Source organism: Hermetia illucens, chromosome 2 (genome assembly GCF_905115235.1).
Source record: "Hermetia illucens chromosome 2, iHerIll2.2.curated.20191125, whole genome shotgun sequence".
Classification (NCBI taxonomy): domain Eukaryota; kingdom Metazoa; phylum Arthropoda; class Insecta; order Diptera; family Stratiomyidae; genus Hermetia; species Hermetia illucens.
Window position 1 is genome coordinate 130,354,199 of NC_051850.1, and position 27,520 is coordinate 130,381,718.

General features: G+C 41.8%; 1 protein-coding gene across 2 annotated transcripts in view; it reads left to right on the top strand.

The window, feature by feature from the left end:
* The first annotated feature begins 2,826 nt into the window (after positions 1-2,826).
* Positions 2,827-27,520, top strand: part of LOC119649701 (adenylate cyclase type 6) — a 518,692-nt gene continuing 493,998 nt past the window's right edge. For both annotated transcript variants that reach the window (XM_038051969.1, XM_038051970.1), the window contains exon 1: positions 2,827-3,488. The gene's annotated coding sequence lies outside the window, so the exon portion shown is untranslated. The remainder of the gene's footprint in view (positions 3,489-27,520) is intronic.

Here is a 27,520-nt window from a genome sequence, read left to right on the forward strand (position 1 = left end):
GGGAGGGTTAGAACTATTGGGAGATGAAGTAAACAAGATCAGACTGATGTTCATCATAGGGGCGATTGTAATAGAGTAGCCTACCGTTACGATAAACGCGACCTAAGGAATGTAGGGTTAAGATGTCGGAAGGGAGGACATGGGTTTTAAAAGGGGGATAGGGAGGAGAGATGTGTGAGTAGATGGAATCTCGGACTAGGCTGTTTTCATGGTTCCGGGGTTGATAAAGGAACTTTATGAGGGATTTAATGAGGAAAACATCTAAATGGGTCGAGTTGACCCGGTTATAGACAGCTTGGTTGAAACGGGGATGAAATGGGTCTAGGGATATTTGGAAGAATTTCCTTTCGTTAGCTCGTAGGCGCTCCATTTGGTGGGAGGTTAGGTCGCACCAGGCTACAAAGCCGTACGTCATTAATTGGCGTATTAGCAGCTTGTAGTAGTAGAGCTTAACGTCAGGACGGACAGAGGACTTGGAATTAAGGATGGGCCATAAGGATTTAAGACCGCTTGTAGTGTTGGCAAGGAGAGAATTAACCTGAGGAATGGGAGAGAAGCCGGAGTTTTGTAGAGGTAACGGCGAGGCTAGGAGTTTGGCCGATCTTGATGAGTAGGTCGGAAATATCACAGGTCATCTTAAACGTGATTTTTGCCCTGCTTCGATGCTCGGCATTTCGATGGATTGAGGAGGAGTTTCCAGGAGATGAGGTAGGAGTTGAGGGATTAGATGGAGAGGTTTAACCGGGATTGGGCGGCACGGATATTTCTGTATGGGGTATAGAGTATTAGGTCATCGGCATACTGGGGAATTTTGACTAAGTAGGGAGCTGTAGTGGAATGGTGCAGAGGGATATCTGCAATGTAGAGTGACAAAAGGGTTGCCGAGAGGACCGAGCCTTGTGGGATGCCTGCCGGGGCTACTGATAAGGAGTCAAGGAGTCTAACTTAGGATTGACGGTTGGAGAAGAAGTTAAGGATAAGTCGACAAAGGTGGGGATGAAATTTGAAAATATGGGAAAGCTTGAATAAAAGGCCTTCGTGCCATACGGAATCGAAGGCCTTCTGAATGTCTAGGAGGCAGGTAGGAGTAGGGATGTTGTTATTGAGATTTTTGCAGAGGTCAAATTTGAGGACGAGGAGGGCATGTGATGTGCTATGACCTTTTTTGTTGGCGAATTTTAAGTTAGGGATGGTATCGTGGTCGGAGACGTGGGAGAGTATTATTTTCAGGTTGACCTTGTCGTAGCTTTTTATACCTACAGCCAGATATGGCATAAGACCTTGTTTTCCGGCGGAAGGAACTCGCCGGACCTATCTCTCGTTAGGTGCAGATGAATTGCTCCACGGTAACTATGTGGGGATGAGAGTAGGATTTAGTAGCAGAGCTGTAAGTTGTAATTCAGAGTGTGTTCCCAGTTTTCGATCGTAGTATACCATACCATGCGGCCTACCACGCTGGTTCTCATACTAGCCTTAAACCGTCGGATTTTAGGTATGTGTGAATGGATAAACGTGCATACAATATAAATACAGAGCCTTTATATCCAAAGGGTCCTTCTTTTCGATATTCCAACATTTGTAAGTATATTCTTAATTAAAATCATGTCATTTAAAATATTTGAAGTATAAAGCTTATGTACAAAAAAAAATATAAATATTAGCACATTTTTGGCTGTTAACATATGTATACAAATCCCCCTCCCCACTCACTCCAATTCAAATGCATCGCGTTTTATTTGGATGGTTATTGACTTTCAATCATGTATGGCTGATATATTTTTTGAAACACAACGAAAACACCTCAAGCCCAAAACAGCAGGTAATAAGTGAGTCTGTTCTGCTTCAGAATGTTTTCTACCTTCTATGAAAAACAAGTATCTTGTCTTTGCAACTGTTAATTCCCAGCCGCATACCTTTAGGTATTCGATACCTGAATGTTTGTTGTTCTCTTTATTTCTGTCTCACGACAACAGGTTACGTGTAAGAATAATCAGAATAATCAATAAACTGCGCCGACTTCTTCAAACGATTATTAAACGAGTCAATTTCTTACCAAATATTTTGACTCAACGCAACATCGTTCCATGAAATTTTCTCCCCAATTCACCTGAATTCTTCCAAGTTGCGTATGAGCCATAAATTGTATCTCCCCTTGCTGAATACCTGTTGCTCAATAACGGCCAGTATTCTGTTGTAATGATTATGACCATTAGTAATTTACTTTCAGGTATTTATAGTTCTGAATTATTTAGTAATTAATAATGAACTTCATAGTTCAGTGATGTGACTGGAACTTGAAAGAAATTTCTCTCGGAAACAATTCACAGAACATCTGTAAACTTTCCTCTGGTTTGCCTTCAGTATTTAAGCTTTCCAAAGGCACCTGTCGTTCCTTCTAAAGTAAGGTAAATTCCTTTCACACTGTCGGCTAGTACTTCCAGTCCAGGTGTATACAAACAAAGTTGAGTTCTGGAGCGTTTTGAAGGCGGGTATTGAACAGTGATCAGCCTGCGCTGATAGTACAAATATCGGAAATTGTCTACCATAACTTCGAATAGTGACACATCCATCAAATCTTCAAAATTTAGCTGAAATTGCATATTTTCTCTGCAGTCAGCGTAATTTATAGCAAGCAACAGTTTGAAAACCACTCTAGACTCACCACATGGTATCCAACAGGTTGCCCTCAACAGATATTTTCCAGTGGAAGCTTTTCGGAAAATTTGTAAGCTTTACAGGAGAATTTTCTTCTTCCATCGACTCTAGATAAAATTTGCGTTTGCAACCAGTATCTTTCAGTTGGTGTTTTTCTTCAGTGCGTAACGGTCGTGTTCTAAGCTTATCGCAGCTTATCTCATAACGGTCCAGCAAAGATACATTCACCTGCTCCTTCTCTGTGCTCTGGATTTAGATGCAGTGATGTGAAATATGTGCTAATCGAGTACTCAGATACAGGTGTTCTACAGATACGTGGCAAATACTTAGAAGTGTGCAGCTGATATAATATGTAACGGCGGAGATACACAAGTATCTTTTTTCGTTGAGCACCTATTCCATCTCAGCGTCGTTATCGAGTGGTATCGGTGAATCGTGGTGGCATTCGTAAGTTTCGTGTGCTAGGGCTGCAAAAAGTGCAGGTTGTAAATAAGATGAAATATGAATGAGGACCGGGATGCACCCGTAGCGCCTCTCGGTAGCGGCTTTTCGCGAAGCGCAGTAGAGTGGTGAAAAGTGAAAATTGCATCCGACCGGAAACCGATTCAGTGCAGTGCAGTACGGTGCAGTGGTTTCATTTTGCAGTGTCCGTTCGTTTGTTGATAAGAAATTTCAACGTTGATTGCTAGTGGATTGCCCGTGGGAGCGAGTGGTCTTCTCCCCTCCGCCCAGCTTTCCATGTACTCTTGGGCTTCCTACCGGGCCTGATCAGATGTTTGATCCCACGGCGACGGCAGCGATAACGACAAGTTGTCCGGTAGTCAATTTTAGAGGTAAATAGATACAAAAAGATGATGGAAATCTAAATGGAAGGAGATTCGAGCTGACTTATTTCCGTTTCAATCGATCAGGATTTTGTCTTGTTTGTAGGAGTAGATTGACTGCTGCCTTTATTGGGTGGAACAGTGTCGGTGCTTTGATTTGTTGATTTCAAATTATATTTTGATAATTATGGAATGACTGTTTTTAATGGAAACGGAATTCTCTTGAATATATTTCGATTAAAAATATGCTATTGCTGACGCTTCCTGGAAACTGAAATCCTCGAAATTCATTGTAATTAGCATTTTATAATTACTGGCAACACTCTGAATGCAAAAGTATACCACTTTCCTTTGTAGACAATCATCTACATATTCCTAGGGATCTAGTCTTATATTCAGGAGTTTGGGAACAATATATTTCTGCTCCTAGGCAATAACTGAATTGGCTTTTTCGAGGAAAATTCTGTGCTTCTACTGAATTCCCACCACAGCCTGTGCATTCAATTTTTATCGCTAGGAAAAGGATGGGGTATTAACATGCTGGAGGAAAAAGGCTTTCAAAAGAATTACATGAGTTGCTTCCTTGCAACTACATACTTTTGGCAACATTCCAGAGCAGAAGGCTTTGGGACGGTTCAAACCTTTTTTTATTTATGTAAAGGAGTAGGTGGTTACTATTGGTTCAATAGAAAAGACGAATGGCTTTTAAGCTCGTATAAAATTTGGAATAATAATGTAATTCCTGTCTCCCGAAAAATTCCAGAATTCGGTAACATCTCAATAATTCAAGTAACCACCAGATAGCTGGAATTTTTTTCCCAGTCCGAAATTATAATAGAATTTTAAACCCTCCGAAAAATTTCGGTCATTCTATCTTTTGACTTCCTGTGACCGCAGAATTAGCAAAGAAAATATTTTGAAATATTAGTAATTTTGAAAGGGTGGGAATGTGAACATGACCAGCATGGGAACTCAACATTTCGTGATGCAGGTTCCGAAAACGATAAGTACAAAGTCCCCATTCCGTAGTTCTTTAATAAATACTGTTTGTGGCGTGCGTGAATTAAAGTGAATTTTTCGTCGGTATCTGATGCGAAGAACCTGTTGTTGCCTTTATAGTTAGTTTCTAGTTACTCCTTTACTGTTAACCGCAGATAGTATTCTCTCATTTAAAAAAAATGATCCAAGGCTGATTCACTATTACTTGTATTCCATCCTAGTTTTGTTGAGAATTTGACGATGGTTGTCTAATGCATAACATAAGGTATATCTCTTTACAATCGCGGGTGGTGATCGACAGAATGCAGGTCCAGTCGGGTTTTGTGCTACATGTTTTCCGTAGGATTACGATATTCCCTAAAATAGATGTAGTTACGTATGATTTCTGTTTCGTTGCTGCCTTGGTCGAACGACGTGAGTGCGGAAAACCCAATGAGTTTCTGTTCTACCTAATTATTTCTCTAGCGTAACGCTACCTACCCAATCTCTTTCGTTAAATGGGTGCACCCACTAGTTGATTATAATAATACGTGTTAGACTTTTAACGTTTTCTCAGCTGACCACCCGCTCTTTGAATAATTTTTTGGGTATTCCTGAAATGTCTATTTATTGAATGTGGTCGATCCGCTAGAACTTTAAAAAAAAATCCTGGTGGAGCCTCCTGCTTAACTGCATATATCGTACAATCCTCTTATTCATCTTCAATGGCTTCACAGGCCAGATCAACCCTTAGCCTTCACGATGGTTTGCCTCTAGTCGTCTTCTCGATTCACTGACCCTGCCTTCTAGCTGGACAGTCAGAAAAGCGATTTAGTGTCGTCGTCAATTAAATCCTGCTTCTTTTCAGATGGTGTTCCACAAAATTGCTTTTTTAAGTTTTACCTGAGATACACGGATCACACCTGCGGAATGCGAGGTTCTTGCTGAGTCCAGTAGGGAATGAAATGGTAACGATGACGCATAGATGTCGTTGACGCGTTATGCCCCATTTAGTGATCAACGGTAACCATATACATCTTTAAATACATGGCTGTGAATTCTACACTCGTATTCGCCTTCTTCTAAGGTGGTGGAGTCCGATGTCGATCCTTGACTTCCTGAAGTCTTTCTTTGCACTCTTCTAAGCAACCACATTTTTCAACTTCGGAAACTGAGCGGCATATAATTTACGTTGTCTACTGATTCCTCCCATCTGTTTCGGGGTTTTCCAAGTAGTCGCTCATATTCATTTCGTCTATTTCCTTGCTATACTTTGAGAGAGACTATCGGCTTGTTCGAAGTCGTTCTCGCTCAGTGTCGTGGTTTATCTAATTGGAGTCTCTCTTCTGATTTTGTTTACTCTTCGTTTATTTTTAGACCAACTTCCTTCGCTACTTTCGCAAACCTCATTAGGGCCTCCTTCGCACCCCTTTTCGATGGTTCCAAGATATTTTCATCACCCGCGAAGGCCAATATATGGGACATACATTAGCGTGTCCATGTAAGTTTTTCCCAGCATCTACTCCAGAGTGATATTAAATAATGTTAAGGTTAGTTTGTCATCATCATCATCAACGGCCGAATAACCGATATCCGGCTTAGGCCTGCGTTAGTAAGGAACTCCAGACATCGACAATTCGATATATCTAAATGTTGTCTGTCGTCCTGACCTCCGCCATCTCTCCATCTGGGGCAGGGTCTGCCACATCACACAATATTGCCTTCATAGGCTGGATCATCCTCACCCATACGGATTAGGAGACCCGCCCCTCGCAATCAATTGAGCCGGATTTTATCCACAACCTGACGGCCGCAGTGCCGCTTATAAATTTCGTCGTTATGTAGGCTACAGAATCATTCCTCTACATATGGGAGGCCAAATTCTTCAGAGAATTTTTCTCTTGAACGAGTCCAAGTGTCTGGGTTCTTAGCAAGAAAATTTTCTTGCTAAGAACCCAAATCTCCGAAGAACACATAAGGACTGGCAAGTTCATTGTTTTGTACCGTAAGAGCTTTGACCAAATGATTCTTTTGGCTGACAACAACCGTACTTGGTTTTATCGTCGTAGCTGCTTTCGGTTGTGATTTTCGACCCAAAATAGTAGAAATGATCAATGGTCTTAAAGTTGTAGTCTCTAATTTTTATTGTTGTCGTTCGGCCATTTGATGCTAGTGCGCAGCCAAGATCTCGCGCCAGCTGCTCGATCTGGCTAAAGGCACTTTGCATATCTCGGATCGTTTTTCCCACAATGCCAACATCGTCAGTATAGACTAGTACTTGGGTGGGCTTGAAGAGGATGGTGCCATTTGCATTGACATCTACATTGAGGATCACTTTTTCCAGAGCCAGGTTAAAGAGGATGTTTGACAGAGCATCCCTTTGTTGCTAATTTCCATGGAGTGGAACCTATTTGGTATGGGCCGATGATATTCTGGACCTATGGGGTATCTGGCCTAGCAAGATACCGGATAACATCTTATACATGATACTCAGCAAGGTGATACCTCTATAATTGTTCCAATGCATGACATCCTTCTCTGTGTAGGACAGATAATGTCTCCTTGCCAATGGTTAAGCATTGAATTGCTGAATGAGTTGATGGAACCGCTTGGTGTAGTTGATTACCCCCACATGTAAGGAGTTCGGCTGTAATTCCATTGCTTCCTGCCTACCTGTGATTTTTCAGCCGATGTACGGACTGTTTCTTGCTTGCTTGGTGGTGGCAGCATTTGTCCGTCATCTTCAGTTGGTGGGTCCTCCAAGTCGCCAATATTTTGGTTGTTGAGCAGTTAATACGGTACTTAAATCATCGTTCCAATACGCCTACTCTATCGGAAATCAAATTTTTCTATTTGCCTTGACAGGATGAGCAGGTGAGGTGTATAATACTTTATCCTGTTGACTTGCTGGCAAAACTTGCGGGCATGGTGCGGATGCGTGTTGATCCTCCCAGGCTTCTTTTTCTTTCTGTGAAGTTGTTTTTGTGAACTCGACGAAGTTCATGATGTCTTTGCCCGTGCCCGCATTCTTTGAAAATGCTGCATTGTCCGGTATACTAGTTCACATTAATCCTTTTTGTACGACTGGGGCTAAGTATTTTTATGGCCGTACCAGTGATAATTTTTTTTCAGGTGCTTGTGACGATCATTTGTTAATGCTTCATCTCCGATACCTCTGTTAGCTGCGGTTATTCCGGCGTTCATGCTACGGAAGACTCTGTTATGAATGACTTCAGTGTTGACTCTCGCCTGATTGTCAGAGGGGATTCGAATTGATATTGTTATTCGAGCTCGGAGCACCATGTCAATGAGATGGTTGGTCGAGTTTAATTGACCCCCGTAAATACTCTGACATTCATAAAGACTGAGAGATAACGACGTTCGATTAGCACGTAGTCAATTTGGTTGAAAGTGGTCCTCTCTGGAGAGGCCCACATACGTTTGTGGACCGCTTTCCGCGCAGACCAGATATTTACTACAATCATTTCGTGTGACACTGCTAGTTAGATAGTCCGCAGTCCGTTATCATGGCTAGCTTTGTGTAAGCTATGGGAGCCAACGTATCGCCTACATACGGACTCCGCGCATACTTGGCTGTTAAAATCTCCAAGTATGATTTTGATATCATACCTGGGGCAGGCTTGGAGGGTTCCTTCTAGTGCCTCGTAGTAGGTATCCTCCTCCGACTCTGCAGTTTCGCCAGTAGGGGCGTGGCGGTAACGAGGCTTATTTTTCGAAATTTTCTTCACAAACCCAGAGCGCATAGCCGTTCACTTATGTCTTCATAGTCGATAATAGCAGGTTTCATTTTGCACCTGACTATAAAACCTACTCCGAGCGCATGCTTTATCACTTTAATATATGGTGAAGTAGCTCCCCCCAATCAAACCGGTCCCTGTTCAACGCAACTCTTACAACGTCGTTACATCAGCTTTACTCGTATATTGGGACAGCGTATCGGCAATCTGCTTTGCACCTCCTTTTCTGTACAGGGGGCGTATGAGAAAACGCGCAAACCGTTCGTTCATTTGCTGTCAGTCTACCTCGAGACTCCCTTCGTGGCTTTATTACTTCGGTTTTCCGTCTAGGGAGCCCTACACAACCCCAAACCTTGAGGACCAGTTGGTAGAGCTTGTCCCATTTTTAGACGCGGGAGAGTCGCATTCATCCTTCTCTGTCTGCAGGTTTTCATTAAGAAAGGACTCCCAGCGATCACCACGTAGAGGTGGAGATAGGGTTTAGTAGTAGAACTGTTGGTGTTGACACAGCAGGCGTTTCCCAGGTTTTATACTCCATCACGGGTATCAACCCACATTTTGCGCTACGACCAATACTACCCCTTGATCACCGCTAGTTCATCGCTTTGATTTAATCCGGAGTCTGTGGCGAAACATCTTATTAGTTGGTTATGTATCTTTACTTGACCGCTAATCTGACTAATTTTCATTTCAAGGCTTTGATTCGGTTTTCCTGCACCGAGTAATCAATACGGCGAGCATTTTATGGACACCAATACTTCTCCCGTATCTGTTTCACTGATCTGATCAGTCGTTTCCTTATCACTATGAAATTTTTCTTTATGTTCGTCAACAATATTTTCAGAGCAGTGTTCCAGTCTAGTTTTCATTCGATTATTGTTGACAACACATACACAGCCACTACATCCCTTTATAGTCCTCGCAGCAGAGTTTTCGCCTTTTTTTTATAAATAAGGCAGACGATACTCTTGAGCTGGTTTTCCAGCGTAGTGTGGCAATAATAAACAGTGCTTAGAAGTTCATGAAGTTTGGTATTCATTCCATAATCATTGGTTTTAACAGCTTCTCAGATATTCTGTCCACATCCGCCGCTTTGTTTTCTCTGAGCATTTTAAGTGATGGTGGAGGTTATTATTTTCCAAGCTCTTTGAAAAGTAGAGAGCAATGGAATTTTTAACTATGTTCACAAAGCTGTCATGCGTTCCTCACTTAGAGCAACACAAAACCTTTTAAACCTGCAGCGAAGTTCCCTAAACATAACCTTTGGAAGCCTGTTGTTTTTGTTTTCATACGTGTACCATGTTTAGTTTCCTCGAGAGGGCCCAATAGTCATCTGCGTTTACAGTGTTTACTTTCCAAACATTGTTATTTAGAGCAACTATTGAGTACTCCTTTATCATGGCTGTCGATAGTAAGCTTTTAACCTTCTAGTGCGTATCGATCCCGCTAATATTAATTGGCGGAAGAGGCCTCATTTTCAGTTTCGTTGCGTTTTTCGCGGGGCTATGTCTAATGATTTCCATTGACGAGTCTACCGTTCTTTTCTTAGGCGCTCGTCTTGTTTGAAAGATCCAGTCAGTTTCTTTAGCTTCGCTGGAAATGAACTACCCTGAGTTGGTTATTGAGGGTTTCGTTATCCTACTGTAGTTCCTTAATTTGCGCTAGCTTGGTTTTGTAGTTTTAAGTTTTCCTTCCTTTGGGGTTAGTGGTATTTTTTTGTTTTGTTTGTTGGTTAGTTTTTTTGTAACCCTCGAACTCCGACTAAAAGGATCAATCACATGCAATAAAAGATCCCCAGAATCGGTAAGATCGACCTCCTGTTAGGGTAGATATTCCAGTACAACTGGTCTACCACCTGCGGTATATAAATAGTAAATTGATAATAAATCCCCAGAAAGGAGCTGTCTAAGACCTTGCATATGTAGTTGTCAACTTATTACATATAATTGACACTATATAAGTTAATGTGATTTATACACACCACCACGGTTTCACTAATTTCGTAACACTCCTGCTTCGATAGGAATGTAGTTTAGATTAATTGAAATAATTGATTTCCCCTAATATAAACATCAATCCTATCTTTCACCACTTGCCCATCATTTTTCGTCAAGTTTAAAAATGGAAATACCGATCGATATGTTGGAGCCTATCTGTCTGCACTGCCGTTTGAATGGAGGCACATTTTTTTTCGTCAGAAATTCTATTTGTTTTCAGAATGCGTTTTACTAATGGCTGTGAAACAGATTGTACCAACTTTGCTTCTGATTCGGAGCCATTGTCAGCTTTTAAAATTGTCCTATAAATATCGCTATGTAACATTTCCCTTACAGTAGGAAAATAGTCTTATCTGCTATCATCACTACTTTATGTTTCATTCATGCTCCCCATGTCGTCCTACATACAAATGATGCCAGCTAGTATTGCTTCCAAGGCAGTATTCAGCCAATCAATTATTGAGCACTTCCGAGCAGCTCGCTTTCATGACCCAATCATATTGTCTCCTTAAAATCAGTCCTATTATTTTCGCCGGTCCCCTTTTCCGGGCTGCCTACTGTTTCGTCATGGATCATCGTTCCCAGCAAAAAACTCATAGTTAAAAGGAAATGAACTGGAACTTTCTCTCAGCAAAAAATGCGTTGATGTTGTTATGGAGTTATCATTTTATTTTGGGCTTTATTGTGGAGCTGTATCATTCTGCTCTGATGTGGAGGCTTTGCTGCAATGTTATGGGATTATATCCCTTCAATTTTTAACTAGGACGGGAATTAGCTTTAAATCCGCTGAAAGTCGTACCGAGTTTGCTTTAATTTATCCCTAGACGTGGGTTATTATTTGTGTACTTGAGCTGGGTACCTAGGGAAAGTTCATAAAGTGTTTAGCATCATTGAACTTTAATCTGAACAAGGGGGATTTTCTAAAAATGTTGATTGAATGGTTTGGTGACGGTTTAATTTCAAACCAAGCAAGTCTAGATTTAGAAATTAAACGCCAAGGAATTTTACATACTCCTGAGAAGCCACGTAAATAGAGTTCTAAGAATTCAGTGTTCCTTCTCTAATTTATAACATGATAGTCAAGCAATTGAACTGTTCTTTATAATTATAATAGATGCAACTCGTTCATGAAAAGGATATTGACACTCCATCCAAATTACTCCTTAAAGCCACAAAACATTCAGAAGACGATTTCTTGTGATGATAAAGAAACAAAGAATATTTCTGAGTAGTTAATATTCATATATTGGGTTGGGGAAAAAGAAATGTCGTATTTTATCCATAGATGGCGACACTTAAACATATCTTGTATTGTACTTATCGCATCGGGTCATATTATACGGCGATTTGAAGAAGATAATTTGCGCTACAAGCGTCTCTTTGACAGTGTTGTGATTGTGTGTTTCAGTCTCAAGTTATAGCGCGTCAAAGATGAAGTCCACCAAGCAAGAAATTCGTCATATTTTACGTTTTTACTACCTGAGAGGTAAAAATGCACCGAAGGCGGCCGAAAAAAATTATTAAATTTATGGGCCTGATACTGTAACGATTCGCACAGCACAGCGTTGGTTCGATTGATTTCGTTCTGGTGCAGTGGATGTCGAAGGTACACCCCGTACTGGTAGGCCAATCGTCGTAGAAACCGATAAAATCGTCGAAATCATCCAAATAGACCGGCATGTGAACATTTGCTCGATTGGCCAGGAACTGGGTATAGACCATAAAACCGTTTGGAACCATTTGCAGAAGATTGTATTCCAAAAAAAGCTAGATGTTTGGAAGCCACACGAATTGACGCAAAAAATCTCTTGGACCGAATCAACGCCTGCGATGCACTGCTGAAACGGAACGAATTTGACTCATTTTTGAAGCGGATGGTGACTGGTGATGAAAAGTGGATCACGTACGACAACTTCAAGTGAAAAAGATCGTGGTCGAAGCGCGGCGAGTCGGCCCAAACCATCGCCAAGCCCGGAATGAGCGCAGGAAAGTTTGGCTGTGTGTTTGGTGGTTTTGGAAGGGAATCATCCACTATGAACTGCTCAGCTATGGCTAGAGCCTCAATTCGGTCCTCTACTGTGAGCAACTCCACCGTTTGAAGCAGGCGATTGACCAGAAGCGGCCAGAATTTGTCAATGGTGTTGGCCTCACATATCTTTGATGACCCGCCAAAAGCTACGGGAGCTCGGATGGGATGTCCTATCGCACCTACCGTATAGTCGGAACCTGGCACCAAGTGATTACCATCTCTTCCGGTCCATACAAAACGCTTTTGGTGCTACTAAGTTGGCCCCAAAAGAGGCTTGCGAAAACTGGCTGTCTGAGTTTTTTGCAAATAAGGAGGGGGGTCTATAAAGGGGGGATAATGAAGTTGCCTTCTAAATGGCAACAAGTTTGCGAACAAAACAGCGCATATTTAACTTAAATCGGATAATTCTAAGTATGTTAAATAAAGCGTCAAAATTCGATAACAAATACGACATTTCTTTTTCCCCAACCCAATATGTAAAATGATGTACATAGTCTTCATTGAAACTGGAATTGAAATTTTCACTTAAACAAAGAGGTCTAAAATAAATTGGGTTTGAAGCCAATTACTAAAAATTATAGTAATATATTATTATTAACTTTATTTGAACAGATATGGGTACGGAAGGTATTTTGGAGCCCAAGCACCATATAGTGGGAGCCTCCCGTTTTTTCCAGATTTTTTCGGTTGGGTAGTTTCTGAGAATAGGTCCATTAAATAAGAGATCACTGTCAACGCCGCCCCCCCCCCATCTTTCCAACAAATGCCAAAACTAAGACCGGCTTCGTAGAGTACTAATCGAGACCTTTCATTTGATATCCCACAGGACTATATTTGGTGGAAAAAAAGTACACCCCCCTTTTGTAAGTACGGGGACCTCCTCTAAATTCGACGTAAAAGGATGTAATTCACTGTATGCGTGAGCGTTCATAGTTCCCACCTTTCCACCAAATTTGGTTCCAATCGCTGTTACAGTCTCCGAGAAAAATGCGTGTGACCGGCAGACAGACAGACAGTAAATTTAATAAGGTTTTGTTTTACACAAAACCTTGAAAAACCCTCAGAAAGAAATTTGGGGCCATTAATCTTGCAGGCCAGGAGTAAATATTGTCAAGAACCCTATATTAAACGGCCTCGAATTGCCGGCCTCATTTCGCCCAATTTTGGTATGAAGGACTTATTAATCATTCCTATCTACCGTTCAATATTCACAGCAATTGTTTGGGCTGCGTTCTGTAATAAAAGTGAAAATTTTAAGTGTTTACATTTCAATTCATTTCAAATCGACCTCGTCACTTATGATGAGTTTGGAAGAGAAAGGCATTTTCTTGCTACGTCAAACACGTTTTACTGTGAAATGGCAGCAGCTGATGATCGGTCTGCACTTCGTAAAGGAACATCTCCAAATCTCTATTTCAAATGCCCTGCAGAGATGATCGCCAGAGGTCCAATTGTGTGAGCCACAAGGAGCGATATTCTAGGCAGAACGAATACTTCGGGATTTTTCAATGTACAAGGAGTTCTTGTTGATCCATCTCCATTCAAGTAGAGTAACTAAATGCCGGAAAGTTGTAGTGCCCTGATTTGACTCAGGTACTCATTTACAGCGGAGTTGACTGGTATTCGATATCCGGTTGCGTTACAAACCTATCTGATCCCAATGGAAAATAATTAAGACTGGTTCAAAAACAAAAGCAATGCTACTAGATGACCTACTAGCCTCATCTTCTCGTTGATAATGCCTCGAAAAAGCTCACACGAGAGAGCGGACGGCGGGCACTCTGTGACATAAAAAAAAGTTACCTTGGGTGGTCCTCTAGGTCGTCTAGAGGAAAGGAAGGAAGGTCAAAAGGATGACAACCCACAGAAATCACTTTGCCGTGAAACTATAAATTGAGCTTCAAAACGGGTTGGATTTATAACTACGACCACGACATCGAAAAATGGAATAAGAATTTGAAACCTGGGACGCACACTCCTTGTTCAAAACACATCTTCTCAGAATACAAGATGGATGCTGATGCAAGAGACCAAATTACTAGGGACGAAGATATATGTGTTAAAAAGCGGAAAATCACTTTATTCAGGCCAATCAGTGACACGATATATGCAATTTGAGTGAAAAATAACACAGAAAATATTTAACTGTTAAATGTGTCTAGATACATAAATATATGCACCAAGGGAAGATAAATCCCATTCAATAAAATACGAATTATACAACCACCCTAGAGCGGCATCTGCTAGCCTCCTGGCATCCATAAAATTTATTTTCGCTGGCTCCATATTCGTACCTCCCGTCTCCGTAAAAATTATATTTCTCTTCTCCTTGATAACATTTTTAACAAAACTTTGTCCAAAGGCATTATTTTGAATAGGTGGTAGTGTCCTTGCTCTATCTCCAAAATATTCGAGAGTATCGCAAAACGATTACTTTTCCGCTGGTTTAGACACCTTGTTGTGAACTGAATAGCTCGACTGTTACCAGTTTGTTAGAGTTGTTTGTACAAGTAAATTGTACAAGGTTGGTCTACAATCTACTGTCCTCACCTGCTTGAAGTCCTATCTAAGTAGTTGAGTAAATTAGAGTGCCTCCTGCAATAGTACTGTCTCAACTCTCTCTTCTTCCTCTTCCAGGGTCTCTCAGAAGCTATCTATGCTCCTTTCTTGTTTTCATTCTTCATAAACAACCTTTCATGTTTATTCAATTGCCCCTGTCTTCTATATTAAATGATTTAAAACTATTTTCTATTGTGTATTCGCCTGTTGAAGGAAGTTGGCTCCAATCTATCATCATGGATACATTATCAACTTCAGATACGCCTTCCCTGTTTTGATCAAAATCTATAAATGTATCAATGTTCCTCTCTGTGTTTTGCTATATGTGGAATAGTGCGTGGAAAGTAACCGAATCGTTATTCGAGAGCTCGAAACGTTGCTGAACACTTATCTGCCTCGTTTCATGAGAGTATTAAAACGGAAAATAATATTGGCTTTTGTAGCAAGTGTACGTAGGCATATTGATGCGAAGGCGGAAGTGGCAGTAGATAGATCACATACTTAAGAAAGCATGACAGTTCTCTTCGACCCGTGACTTACAAACTACCTTCAACCAGACCAAGCAGGTCGCGCGAGATCTTGGGCTGCATATCAATAAAGCAAGACAAAATATATGAAAACCAACCAACCAATAACATCAAACCGCACTGGCCAAACAGGGAGAATAAAGATAGGAGACAACAACTTTGAGATCATTGATAATTTCTTCTATCTAGGGTCGAAAATCACAGCCGATAACACCTATTACAATGAAATCCGCGCACGGTTGTTGACAGCTAACAGAGCCTATTTCAGCTTACGTAAAATGTTCCGATCGAAACGTCTCACCAAAGGGTCAAAGCTCTTACTGTACAAGACTATGATCTTGTCAGTCCTCATGCATTCCTCGGACGCTTGGGTCCTTAGCAAGAAAAATTGCGAACTCTTGGCCCCGTTCGAAAGAAGAATCCTTCCAAGAATTTTTGACCCCTACATGGTGATGGCGATAGTCTACATAACGACGAAATCTATGAGCGATATCATGACCGTCAGGTTGTGGATAAAATCCGGCTCAATAGGGGCCAAAAATTCTTCGGAAGATTCTTCTCTCGATCGCGGCCAAGAGTTCGCAATTTTTCGTGCTAAGAACCGAAGTTTCCGAGGAATACATGAGGACTGGCAAGATCATAGTCTTGTACAGTAAGAGCTTTGACCCTATGATGAACCACTTCTTTTGCTGTTGTTTTAATGACGCACTTTAAGTCATACTTAGTGTCATCCCGGTCAAATTCCGGAGAATAACACAATCGTTCTTTCAGTTTTACCTTGTATTCTACCGCTATTAAATCATTTTTAGCTTTCCAATGAATGGCGATCTTTTGGTGATGAGAAAGGTCTATCTGGTTGAAGGAAATGCTATCTGGGGACGCCCATGTCATTTTGTAAATGTGCTTGTGTGAAAGTCATGTCGATTTCATAACTAAATTTTTGCTGCTTGCAAAGTCAATGAGGCGTTGGCCGTTGTCATTTGATATATTATAGCGACGGTGCTTTCCAGTCATTCCTCAATATATCTCCTCGTTGCCAACCTTGGCGTTGAAATCCCCCGGTAATATCTTGACGTAATTCGGAAGCAATGAGTCGTATAGTCTTTCCAGGCTATCATGAAACTTCCCCATATTTTTCTTCAGTTGGGACATGTAAGTTAACCAGCCCTATATTTTAAAAAAACTTAGCTTTGATGCGAAGCGTACACACTCTTTAATATATCGGTTTGATGTCGAAAACATTTCCTTTCGAGTCCCTATGACGACTCCAAGCTCAGATTGTGTGCGACCTCATGTCGATTATATCGCAACTATTCGGCAATTGGTGTCCAGAATTGCAAGAACGCTGCTCTTGTACTTGTTGGCCTGTTGAAGTAGGTCTGCGCCAGCACCATATTTGTTGGGTGACCTAAAATTTCAGGATCCAACAGCGTAGTCATTTATTCGTTTGCTCGGTCGTTCTCGTGCCATTAATCTTGCCTGAGGCTGTTCATCCCGTTTGATTTTTTGATGGATGATGGGGTGTAAGCTCATCGCTTCGACAGCATAGTTCCTCTAGCTTGAGGCCTAATTCTTGGCTGGCGTCAAAGCGGGTGCCGTTCACTTCAATTGCGATGTAGTCCGGATGGACGAGGAGGCAGTTGAGCTTTCCTCCGAGGTCCTCGAGGACGTTACAAGCAAGTAAAAGAGCAGCTCATAAAACGCCTGTCAGTAAGTGAGGCGGCTAAACTTAATCAATTCACTGAGAGACCTAACGCTAGGTAACCATGCGCCAAGCCAGCTGCTTGTGAAATAAAGCAGTTGGGTGGTAAGAAATTCGGCACTGAGCTGATACAGTCTTTGTGGTTGCAGAGACTCCCGGAGAGCACGCAGGCCATCCTGGTATGTGCGGATTCGGGATCTGAGGGATACGTAAGCCGTCACCGGGAACAAAATTCATGACGTCCACGTGCGACTCATGGTTGGCGAAGTGTCTCGCGACACCGCAAGCCATGTGGCTCAGCTGTAGCGGATGGTGGCAGCAGCAACAGCCACTGCCTCTGATTGGACAAAAGCAGTCGGTGGTTTGGGTTTGGGAAGTAGGACTAGATCAAGGTCGAGATCCGCTTCCCGAAATGGGCCATTTGATAGGAGATCGTCGGGACCTTCGGAAAGTATCGAGGTATCCTGGTACCATCGTGCAATTTCGCACACAAAAAATCAGACTTGCCGGAGGTTCACTGCTACCGGAGATGCAGTACCACGTCACATTACAATCGACGACCGCTTGAGCCGGCGCAACTACCTGGTCGATACAGACGCTGAAGCTTCGGTTCTTCCCATATCCCGGCATCATAATTTACTACTGCAATCATTTAAATTCGCGGCAGTATGGCACGTATGGTTACCGGCAGGTAGACTTTAGTTTAGAACTTCGACGAGCATTATATACAGATATAGATAATAGGACCCCCATTGAGTCCACAACTTCAATTAGGTCATCAGGAAAAATCTCATCCTGTTAACGCAGCACTCTTTGCACTGTTTTGAAGATGTTGCTGGCACACGTATTCGTGCACTTCTTGAAAAAGACCGCAACACCACTACCGAGGGTAGTCGCCCGTTAAGCATGATATTCAGTGCCACATCAGCACTACTGGCAAGACTACGAAGCATGTGTGGAAAGAGGTGAGAGTGTTCCATCGGTCCACACAATTCACCTCGACATCATTGGCTCTTTGCGGGACTCGCACCGTTTCAGGTATTGTCTCACGCCCAGGGAAACCTATACGCATGTTTAGTTAGGATGGACGCCCCGCAGAAGCCGCTGTAATCACCTTATGAGGGTTCCTTGAATGTCTTCGATCGACGCCAGCAACATTATAGCCTCAACGTCGGGGGACGGTCAAATGGGTCTCCTTGGCTCGACTGAAGTCCTCCATCCAACAAAAAAGTGCAGCGAGGAGGAGGGGCACACGACGCGTCCGGTTTGACTTGTGGCAGCCGAGTTGAGGGAGTCGTGGGTCTGGTTTTTCACTATAACGCCTTTGGCTTCAGCTGGGGGTGAAGGTTTGTGGCGGCGCGAGTAACTTGCCTATCGCACGCAAGCAAGTGTGAATCTTAGTAGCCATGACATCGAAAAATAATTTTTAATAGGGAAAATTGTTCTTCGGTGCCACAATCGAGCAGGAACAAACCAGTAGAATCTGCCGCCAGTCGACCAAAAACGTATGATTAAAATTTGAACTCTTCACTTGGACTTATTCAATTAAATATTATAAAAGAGGTAATCTATTCATCTCATTCTTTTTTGAAAATAATAAAAATAACAAAAAAGTTAAAATGTTTTTAATAAAATAATTACCTATAGCTATTACGGAATGCGAATAGCTATATAATATTATAATCAGAAAATGCAACTTGTTTGGGATGTAATATCCTTTTATTTTTTAGAAATTGTTGATGGGTGGAATATAAGGGAGATAAAAAGCCCAACATGATATAACATTTTTGGAAATCAGTCAATCAAATATAAAAACATATGCAAAACTTCATTAAAAATCTAAAAGGCCACTTTTTCAAAATTCCGTGAGAGAGAAAACAGTTTATATTGAAAATGAAACGATTCAAAATTTATATGTGAAATGAAAATTTCGAAGAGGTTGTAAATTTCCCCAATTTTTATCCGATCTTTCGAGGTAATAGAGATTTTCCTGCTTTCCTAGAATTTTTAGAGGGGAGCCTGCACAATAGTTCTAAATAGGTTTAAATAGTCTAATCCCTTTTGACAATCACAAATATCTATGACCATAATTGGATATGCCATACACTGGCGCCATACCTAAGTCGCCCCGGTCGCCTAATTCTCTGCCTTTATCTGCCACGCATTATTCCAGTGCGTCTATAAAAGATTGTATCAACCCGACGAAGTCCGCTAGCCAACAGAAAAATCGTCCTCCATTCGAAGGGCATGTACCCTACTTAGCATCGACTGCGCTACGCACTTCTGGCGATTGTCCTACGGTTGCTGCATTAGCACCACCACACGCTTCATCCTATGCATCATCGACGCCCGCCACCGCTGAACCGGAGGCCTTTCCGACCTCATGTCGCCCCAGCGGCCCCCAATTGAACGTCGTCTCGGCGCCGAAACAGCTGTTCGTGTCAAGGTTAGCATACTCCACCACGTCCGACGAAATTCTGGCCTTTATTAGAAGCAAAACCAACTCAACTTTTTCACCTCTTTCATGTGTGAAGCTGACGAACGATGGCTCTCCTGACCGAGTGATTGCTTCCTTCAAAGTGGCATATCCCCACGACTTCGATGCTATCGTCCAATCTTCCTTTTGGCCACAGGGGGTCTTCGTCAAGCCTTATGAGAGGACTAAGCTTTGTGAAAATTTCCGACCCGCACGCCTGCCAACACTCTTTTATCAAAATGTAAGGAGTCTAAGGGCCAAGCTGTCGGATTTCCAACTCTCTGCCTTAGCATTCGAATATCATGTCATCTGCATTTCTGAAACCTGGCTGGATTTTAGATTCTGAGCTCCTCGAAGATTACTCTGTCTTTCGTTGTGACAGAGACTGCGCTGCATTTGGCAAGACAACCGGCTGAGGTGCCCTAATAGCTGTTAAGTCCCCTCTCGGTGCTGAAATCATCTTTTTCTCCTTCTCCTCCTCCTACGATTCTGTTACCATGCGTGTCTTTCCGCCAAATGTATAATACGTCCCTTTATCATATCGTGTGTATAATTTCCCTGCCTAAGCCCGCCTTCTCTGTACGAGGATTTCTTCGACAGATTATCAGAGGTCATAATCGGTTTGTTTCTCTCCCTTCCTTTCATCCTCTCTTTAATCTTCCTATACTCTTCTGGCCCATTACTCCTGGCCTTCCCTCTCTCCTTAATAACTCCACCTATCTTTCCCGTCCTCTATCCACTTTCATGTACACCTGTGGCGCCCTCCAGTTTAACCTTTCTGGAAACCATTTAGGTCGCACTCTTGAGTTTGTCCGCTTCAACCTTCCTCCCTTTCCCAATTCCTTCATGCTCCGTCTTACGTTGCCCCTCAAGCAAACCATCCTGCTCTCGAGTTCGATGCTCAGATATCCCGCCTCCACTCTCTTGTCGCTCGCAAGCCTACCAAGTTCAATATCGTTGTTACGTTCCCTTCTCTCCTAAGTGCTTACGCTCTTACCCCGTCTGGTTCACCACTGAAGTTCACAAAAAACTACGTCAAAAACAGACTGCAAGGAAGAGGTTCCTGTCTTCTAGAAAGGATGCTAACTTAGTTCTTTCGAATCTCTACATTCCTCGATCAAAGCCTGCAATATTTGACTCCCGCTGCCCTGTCCAGTTATCCCCTCCGTCCATTAAATTCTCTGGGTCCTCAGCTAATTCCCCCAACTATATTGTGATTTACTCTGTCGCTACTTTTCGTCAGTCCATGTTCCTCCGCCTTCCTTCGAATCCTCCCCGATAGTGGATGTAGTTTGCCCCGCATCGCCTACCCTCCCCTTTCTTGCCTCTATCCTTCTCGAGTACCTCATTGGCAAACTTGATGCCAATGTCGGACCTGGCTACGATGCTCTTCCAAAGCTCTTTTTGCTCAAAACTGGTCCATCTCCCTTCCGCTATCTATTATTTTCAACAAAAGCCTCGAAGAGAATGAATCCCTATACACAAAGGTGGCGATCGTTCGCTTGCCGAGAATTACCGTCCCATTTCCCTCCTCTCGTCCTGTTCCAAAATCCTGGAAAGATATATCAGGGACTGGTTGTCCGCCCACTTTGGCCAACACATAGTGAAAGAGAAACACGGCTTTGTTAAACATACCACTTTACCACTTGACTTTATCAGCTTTGCCGCCAAATATCTGAATTCACGGCAAGAAGTGCATTTACAACCCTTTGACACTGTAAATACAAGATACTTCTATCCAAACTCTCGTCTCTAAACGTTCCCATATCACTTGTTTTATGGCTTGCCTCTTACCTTTCCAACCGATCCTGCCGCGTCTTTTTGACAGCTGTACTTCAGGAATCTATTCTGGGTCCTTTGTTATTTTTATTTTTTATTAACGACCTTCCCCAACCAAGTCACTTTCGCTTTGATACCCATTGCCTCGAAGTCATCAATGGAGCAGCAAAATTGGCAGACTTTATACTTCGCTCCTCCTCTGATTTTGACCCCATTCAACCTTCCTTAGCTCTCTTCAATTCCCTCGTGAGGAATACCCTCGAGTACTGCTCCGTGATCTGGTCACCCTCCCGTAACTGTGATTGTCTTGTCCTTGAAAATGTCCAACGTAAATTCACCCGTTCCCTCTTCGTTAAGAAAATCTTCCCTCCCGCAACCGGTTTCTGAACCTTCCCTTCCTATAACAGCGTGATCCTATCTGGATCTATGCAGATTTTTTAAATTTTCCTAGGGTATGAGATTGAAATCGTGAAACTCATGCTCCAACAATCTCGGTGACCACACCTCTAACATATGAAGTTTTATAACTTCGCCAAAACCAGTATTTTTAAGTTATAGTCCCTTTATGAGATTCACTTAAAAATTACTCTTTTGTCTTTTTATCTTTACAATTCCTCTCTGTTAAGTTTTAAGTCTGGGTATAGTCGAAAAATTAAATCTTTTGCCCTTAGGGAAAAAAGCTATAGGCAGACGTTTAGTCTCTTTTAATCCCTTCGGATCCAAAAAATAACGTCGTCCTTATCCTAAAGATTCGAGATATTTAAATAGCATTGCATTCGTTTTCAAGGCGAACATTTTCTTTACTATACAAGGGAATTGAAAATTACAAAAAACCACCTGGGTATATTTCAGACTTCTTAGACAGAGATACTTAACGAAATTTCGACACAAAGCAAATTGTTGAAAGCTACTTACGTATGCATGTTTGTCCTTGAGACCCTATGGTAGCAGCTGGTTCCACATTATTATGCCTAAAATGTAATCCTTGAGTCAAGGATTCAGTGTCGTACATTTAATATACCTGTTTAATTTGAAGATACTTCTGAGTCAATTATTGAAATTTATTGGACAAGAAGTTTCCAGCACCTTTTGAGGGACAAATTCTCAGGCATTAGTCATCAAGTATAAGTAAGTCCTAGCTCTTTATTATAAAAGATACTTTCCCATCTCAAAGCCAAAATCGATGCCCAAACATTGAGTGACAGTCATTCTTTTGCTTCGGCAACCTTGGTGCTTACTATCTTCAAGATATATGACATGTACTTAACTACATAGATCAGGATGGAAGCAAAGCAAGTAGGACAAACTGACGAAGTCAGAAATTCCATTCCTTTGAATTACAGCGACATAAATGGAAAAAATTCAATTTACTGTCTTTGCTGTGAAGGAGCTGTCGATGTCATTGTTATCGTTTTCGTTGTTCTGAATACTTCACGTCGTCCCAGGATAAACACGACGCTGATAAAAGGTAAACAAAAATAGAATAGGTAGTCTTACGTGCACGTCACGCCGTTACACTTTGTTGAACCACCGATTTGAATACGTGCTGGGGTTAACTTTATATTTTTAGGGGTGAGCTTTCTTTTTCTACAAGCCAATTTCATTCCCTTATGCTGTAGGATGGGTGATTACTCAGGAGTAATGTTCGAAGTTTACTGCAGTAAACGTACATAAAACGAGTGGACAGGGACATGTTTATACCCCGTACTATAAGGACACGTCTATAACTTAGTATTGTTCCCACATATTTGCGCCCTTTGGGAAATCTATGGGTGAATGGCACATTCATGAGCTGCGTATATGCTCAGTCGAGATTTGATACCTCGCTTCAGTGGCTTAACCCCATGTCTATACCTTCACTAAAGCCTGATATGACCTGCTAGAAGAACCACCGATTATTCAGTTGGGAAAATTCTACCAGTTTGGACGATAGGCTGGATAGAAGGGTTGTCGCTTGGAAGAGAAAATAATTTCATTAATCTTTGCAAGAAAAGATTGACAAATAATAAGATTGTAATAAAATATACACTAGATACTTGTTCAGGAAAATTTGATCAATTGGATGCATTGAAAATAATGTGAAGCTCAGCTAGAAGCTATTGGTTGAATAAAAACTCACTGCATTTCTATACGTTCTAAAGTCATTTATTTTTATAAAGAACAAAGATCAGCACATCCTATCCAAGCTATAATAATTTTTGGGGGATTTTCTTCGTGTTCTGGAAAAAGTAAACAAATCAGATGATACACTTGCCTTTGCTCTTCATCCTCAGGTTTTCGAGGAGGGCGATCCGACCCAGTCTTCACTCCAGGCAAATCAACAAGAGAGCAGATTTTCTCTCCGCGGCAAGCGATGAAAAACTGTTGGAATATGGACATCAGTTGCATCATCTTTTCATCCACTTTCGAATCGGCTATGCTAACATAGCCAGGGTAAAACTGTACACGGCCATGAGAGAATTCGATATCCCAACGAAATTGATAAGACTGACTAGATGGACCCTGACCAATGTACGAGGTCGGATAAAATCAACTACAACTTTGAGATCTCTTCTGCTATCTTTGTTGGAAAATCATGACCGATAACAGCTATGACGATAACATCCGCGTACGGTTGTTGGTAGCCAACAGAGCCTATTTCAGCTTACAAAAACCGTTTCGCTCGAAACGTCTCACCATAGGGACAACGCTCTTACTGTACAAGACTATGATCTTGCCACTCCATATGTATTCTTCGGCGACTTGGCTTCTTAGCAAAAAAAAACTTTTAGCCGCGTTCGAGAGAAGAGTCCTCCGAAGATGGAGCGATGGTGTAGGTTAGGATAATAAACAGTTTTTGCAATATCGAATTGGTGGACCTCGGCGCAAAACCGGGATGTCTGGAGTTCCTTATTAAGGCAGGCCTAGGCCAGATGCCGATTGTTGTGCCATTGGTGATGATCAGACCCAAGTGTGCATTGGGGTTCACCCGATAAACCCGGGATGGATGTCTTACGCATACGCATTCTTGTCTGGGTCTGTATGTGGTTCTAGCCCGCTCGCTGTTGTTGTGTCCATATAATAAGCAGATCTCCTTCTGGACACTAGTGTCGAGTAACGCTGCACAACTCGGGCGCCGTACCCCATACTTGTGGCTCATGCACTCAGTTTAAACCTTGGCTGTGGCGATCTCGGATTGTAGTCTTCAAATAAATCCGTGTCTGAAGATAACAGATAATTCATGTCTGATGTTTAGCAATGCTATTTACGTGGTCAGCACCAAAATATTTGCCATTAAAAACCACAAATATTTACCGATTTTTATGGCGATCGTGTGAACACTGTAGAAGGTGATCTGTTGCAATATCCAATAGCTAATGAAGCAGTTACGCGCTCTACTGTAAATGGTGCACATTTGTGCGACATTTGCTGCCATGTTTACTTCTTGCCTCAAATATTATATGATTCGCATGCACCAAAAAAAAACCAAAGGACAAGGTAGGTTTGTGTTCTAGCAAAAAAATCGGTGAAAACTAATTAGTTGATGGTGTGTAGCTGAAAATTTGAAAAAAATGTTATATTTCTACGGCAAATGTCATTTTGTTCAATAAAGAACCGATTACGTCCGTTCAGAATGCGAGTTCAATGGAAAAGAACTTTAATATGATCACTCACTAACAACTATCTGCCAATGTATATTTCACAATGTGTATGCGTGTTTGTGTTAAAACGTGTAGTTGCCGTGTGTATGACATCAGCACACAGTTTACACACAGCAGTCAGGCTTCGGTGACGTTGTATTTATTGTTGTTTTTGGTTCCCATGTACATTTTATATGGAGAAATTCTGACATAAAAAACCAGAAAAAAATTTGTACACCCCCCTTTTACATGTATGGGGACCCCCCCCCCTCCTAAATTGAACCTAGAAGGATATCATTCACTGCATGTCCGGGAGTCCACAGTTCCCACCTTCTCACCAAATTTCGTGTCAATCAGTATACCCGTTTCTGAGAAAAGTGACAGACAGACAGCCAGACAGACAGACATTGAACCGATTTTAATAAAGTTTTGTTTTGCAAACAAAACCTTAAAAAGTGCAGGGGAGAAGTAGATTCTTCATGAAAGGAATTTTAGTATTTCATTCGAATATCAATTATTCTCCTTAATTATGACGTCAGGATCTTATTTGTATGGCTTACGAGGCGGCGGATTCGCACGAAATTGATAAGTTTGAACTGCAATACCTTTAGCGTTAATGGGCAGATTTCCATGAAATTTGGCGCGTGTATGCGAAACATTGTCCTATATGCCGGTGCGATAGTCCTATTAGTAAGTTTATTTGAGCAGATATCGAAATGGGACATATTTTGTTTGTTGATTGTTGCGTTTGGTAGTTTCTGAAAATGAGTCCGATCTCACTTTAAGTGCGTAAATTTTGACTCCTGACTTCCGTACTTTGCAATTCATGCCAAAACTAATATCAGTTCCGGAAAGTACTAACGGAGACCTTTCATTTGATACCCCGCATAATTATATGAAAAAAATGTTTAAATCCCCCCTTTGCATGTAACTCCATCTAAATTTATGTCACTCGCTGTATGCGTGAGGACCGGTTGAGCAGCTCATAGCGGATGATTCCCTTCCAATCTCACCAAACACACAGCAAAACCTTCCAGGCCGTCAATCCGGGCTTAGCGATGGTTTCGCCCGCTCGCCGCGCTTCGACCACGATCTTTTTCGCTTGTGGATGTCGTACGTGATCCACTTTTCATCACCAGTCACCATCCGCTTAAAAAATGGGTCGAATTCGTTCCGTTTCAACAGTGCATTGCAGGCGTTGATTGGGTCCAAGAGATTTTTTTGCGTCAACTCGTGTGGCACCCAAACAACCAACTTTTTTTTGGAATCCAATCTTCTGCACATGGTTCCAAATAGTGTTATGGTCTTTACCCAATTCCTGGCCAATCAAGCGAATGCTCACATGCCGGTCTACTTGGATGATTTCGACGATTTTATCGGTATCTACGACGATTGGTCTACCAGTACAGGGTGTATCTTCGACATCCCCTAGAACAGAACGAAATCGATCGAACCAACGCTGCTGTGCGAATCATTACAGTATCGGGCCCATAAACAGACATTTTTTCGGCTGCCTTCGTTGCGTTTTTACCTCTCAGGTAGTAAAAATGTAAAATATGACGAATTTCTTACTTGGTGGACTCCATCTTTGACGCACTATAACCTGAGACTGAAACATACAATCACAACAAAGAGACACTTGTAGCACAGATTGCCGTCTTCAAATCGCCATATAGTATGACCCGATACGATAAGTACAACACAAGATATGTAAGTGTCTTTATCTATTCACAAAATACGACATTTCTTTTTCCCCAACCCTCTACTTATTCAAAAGGTGTTTTGCGTCTTGTACACTTTCATAGAAGCTGTCGTAAATAAGATCCATTGCTTATCATATTCGGTAAGCTTGCTATATTCGGTATGAAACTTGTTCAAGAAGCTGCCACTGTTCAAGCTACAACATTTAGAGGAAAGGGAATTTTTTTGTAAGACTGTAGTTGAGGCATTGTCGAAGCATTGTTTTAGCTGGACAGGCAACGCAGTTGTTAAGGTTTTGGTTGTAAAACAAAACCTTATTAAAATCCGTTCAATGTCTGCCTATCTGTCAGTCTATCACACGTGCTTTCTCCGAAGCGGCTATACCGGTTGGCACGATGTTTAATGGGAAGGTGGGAACTGTAAACGGCCATACATGCAGTAACCTACATTTTTCTACGTTGAACTTCCTGGGGGGAGGGGGGGTCCTCATACATGCAAAATGGTGGTGTACAATTTTTTTTCACCGAACATAGTCTTATTAGGTATCATATGGAAGGCCTCGGTTAGTACTTTTCGAAGCCAGTCTTAATTTTGCCTCATATTGGTAAGGCGGGGAGTGCGTAGGGTCGAAATGATGATTACTTTAACGGATCTCTTCTCAGAAATCACCCAACTGAAAAAATGATGAAACTACTTCTATGCGGTGTCCAGGCCTCAAAATACTTTCCATATCGATATATACTCGAATTAATTACATTAATAACAGCCTGTTACTATGGTTTTGCAGCTGACTAGAACCCTCTTTAAGTTTATGGTAGAGTTACAAAAGTTTGCAATAACATAGGCTGTAGCATGAAGCACAATATCGTCACGTTTCATCATAATCGTACTTTTACTGATAAAGCTTCAGTTAAC